Below are 3,046 nucleotides of genomic sequence, written 5' to 3' on the forward strand. Positions count from 1 at the left end.
ATGAGCAAGATCTCATGAACCTAAATAAGCACGAAAAGAAAGAAAAGAAAGAAAAGTCAAAGGACACTGAAAAGAAGTCTATTGCTCTAAAGGCTTCAAGTTCTAAGTCATCCACGAAAGATACGTGTGATAGTAAGTCTAGTGACGAAGATGATAGTCCGGATGAAGATATGGGATTGTTCGTAAGAAGATACAATAAATATCTTCGAAAGAATGAAATTAAGCACTCGGACAACAATCTAGTTGACTATAGACGTCAATCAAAGCCTAACAAGCAAGATGAGTATAAGAAGACTAAACCTAGAGGGTCTTGTTACAATTGTGGTAAACTGGGTCACTACAAACCGGATTGCCCTTCGCTTAAGAAAGATAAGGCAAAGAGCAAACCTCAAAAGAAGCATCCAAAAGGGAGAAGAGCCTATATCGCTTGGGAAAGTGATAGTGACTCTTCTAGCAAAGAAAGCTCAAGCGATGAAGAGGAAACCGTCAACCTATGTCTCATGGCACATCAAAAGAAGAAAAAGACTGTAAGCCATGAGAAATATACTAATGTTGATGTTATGTCTTATTTTGAATTAAAGCATGCCTTTGATACTTTGCATCATGAAGCTAAGGAAGCATTTCAACGCTCGGCTTCAAATAAAAGAATTTTCAAATATCTTGAGAAGAAAGTTTCCGATTCCGAAAAGGAATTTGACAATTTTTCTATGCTAAAAAATACTAAAATAAATCATGATATTTAGATTTTCTGACAGGTAGACAATGGTTGAGGAGGAACACATGGGCACACTTTTAAGATTCAACATTTTTCACCCTGCAAAAATTGATGACATTGAAATAAAGAAAATTAATGAAATTATTTTAACAATTAAATCATACTATATTATACTCCTTCCGTCCCAAAATAAGTGTCATAGTTGACACTTTCGCACAAATTAAGAAAATATAATAAATGAAAGAGAGAGAATGACAATTTTACTATATTATCCTTATTTGTTATTGGTGTATTCTTATCATCATTCATATAATGTGAGAGAAATAGTAAATGAAGAGTATTAATTAGAGGGTACAATTGGAAGATAAAAACTAAAATTGTATTGGGAACTAAAAATGACACTTATTTTTTGACAAATAATTTTTAAAAATGTGACATTTATTTTGGAATAGAGGGAATAATAAAGTTCTAATAATATAAATTAACTTGCTGGTATAATTTACAACATATGTGCATAAAGATATATATCCATGGAAACCAATGATATTGTGCATCTGTGATGTATTTTTAACATAATTATTCTATTAAAAGTTGAATACCTTGGATAGGGTTTGTTTGTTGGAGGCACAATTTGTTTGCTTGACGACAAGACTGAATACCTTTGATAGGACTTGTATGCTTGACGAAACGGCAGACGGCAAAGCGCCACCATTCAATTTTTCCTGGATGCGGTATAGCAAAAACAAACAAAAAAACAAAACGATATCAAACAACAAAGAATAATTAAAAAAAGATACAACATGGTGAAGGAACGTGTAACAAATTTTGTAAAATATAAGTATATCAAAGATGGAAGATTGAAAGATGAAGATGAAAACGATATCAAACACGAAATCACTCATATTGCAAACGAAGAACAATGATTAAAAAAATACAGAAACAACATAGATAACATTCACATGAAAAATATTGTAAAACAAAAGTAATGATTAAGGACGGAAAAGTGGAAGATGAAGATCAAACGGTACCACACATTGATTCAAGAATTTCAATATCAGAAAGTTGCGGTTGAAAAACGATGATTGAGGGATTGAACAAAGGTAGAAGATGCAGGATTTGTTGTGATGATTGAACAATTTATATTTTATCAGAAAGAAAGTGAAATTAGAGATAGTAAAAAGCTTACAGAGAGGAATAAGTATTTCCATCAACGGATTGTTTCAATATTTGAGTGCATTGGTAGAGAATTAAATTGAAAGAATTTACCTTTTGGCACGAAATGAAAACTCAACCCTTGTGATAGAAATGAAGAGATTATACGTTTTTGAAAGAAATGAAAAGATAAATATATTTTTTATTGAGTAACTTTGGAATATAGAGAGTTGTATTAGACATAAGTGAATGTAGGGTTTAGGGAGTAGTAGAAGCGTGATTTTGAATACATAGAAAAAATAAAAATAAAATGAAAAGGTAGTGTGGGAAGTGTAAATGGCAACAATTTAATTTTTTGCTGTCAGAATTAATTGTAAGATTTAAATAAATAGTAAGTAATGATTAGATAGATAAAAAGTCATTTAAGGGGATGCAATTACCTTTAAGTCCTCGATTATTATTCTCAAATTGGTGATTAGAGGGTTAATTAAAGAATTTACTATGTAATCTACTTTATTATATTAAAAGTAGATTTAATTTTTTTTAAATTGTTGTCTATTATAGATTTTTCAAAATAGTATCAGATTTTTTAGTTACGTAGAATTTTGCACGTGTTTATACCAGATTTTTACTAAAAATACCAGAGTTTATGAGTTTCTATGAAAAAATACTAAATATTTGTAAAATGTCCCTTAAAATATATTATTTTCTACAAAATGTATGAAGAATTTTAGAAATTATCAAATATTTTATGCATTTATACAATTTGTTTCAAAAATTTGATGTAGGAGAATTGTTTTCCTGACAAAATTGTCTTTGTAACTATCAGATTATTCAAAAAATACATATATTTATACTATGTACTAGACATATTGAAAAATGTGATACATACCAAATGTTCTGAATTTTTATAAAAATTGGTAAACAGTGGAGCTATTTAAATGTTTTTTAAAACTATGTTTTTGACATTTTTAACAAAACAGTATCACAATATTAACATATTGTATCAAAAGTAACTGTACATTCACAATTAAACCGATAAAATATATTCATATAGTGACATTTTACTACAATATTAATAATATGAATACAAATTAATTATGTAGACTTTCCAATTTCTGCTTAGTGTCTTATACATCCTGCATATGTGGTTTCCCATGCTCTCGCACATTCACTACA

General features: G+C 29.2%; 1 long non-coding RNA gene across 3 annotated transcripts; it reads right to left on the reverse strand.

Annotated features, from left to right (window-relative positions):
* Positions 1-266: 266 nt before the first annotated feature.
* LOC131629824 (uncharacterized) lies at positions 267-1,981 on the reverse strand. 3 transcript variants are annotated; one of them, XR_009292135.1, is made up of 3 exons: positions 1,902-1,981; positions 1,315-1,437; positions 267-814 (listed from the first exon to the last, which is right to left on the reverse strand). It is a non-coding gene; the product is annotated as an uncharacterized LOC131629824 (long non-coding RNA). The 3 variants fall into 3 exon arrangements; XR_009292136.1 differs by lacking the exon at positions 1,902-1,981 and adding an exon at positions 1,744-1,850; XR_009292137.1 differs by lacking the exon at positions 1,902-1,981 and adding an exon at positions 1,749-1,837.
* Between the last annotated feature and the right edge of the window lie 1,065 nt (positions 1,982-3,046).

The sequence above is a fragment of the Vicia villosa genome, unplaced genomic scaffold, assembly GCF_029867415.1.
Source record: "Vicia villosa cultivar HV-30 ecotype Madison, WI unplaced genomic scaffold, Vvil1.0 ctg.000606F_1_1, whole genome shotgun sequence".
Taxonomy (NCBI): Eukaryota; Viridiplantae; Streptophyta; class Magnoliopsida; order Fabales; family Fabaceae; genus Vicia; species Vicia villosa.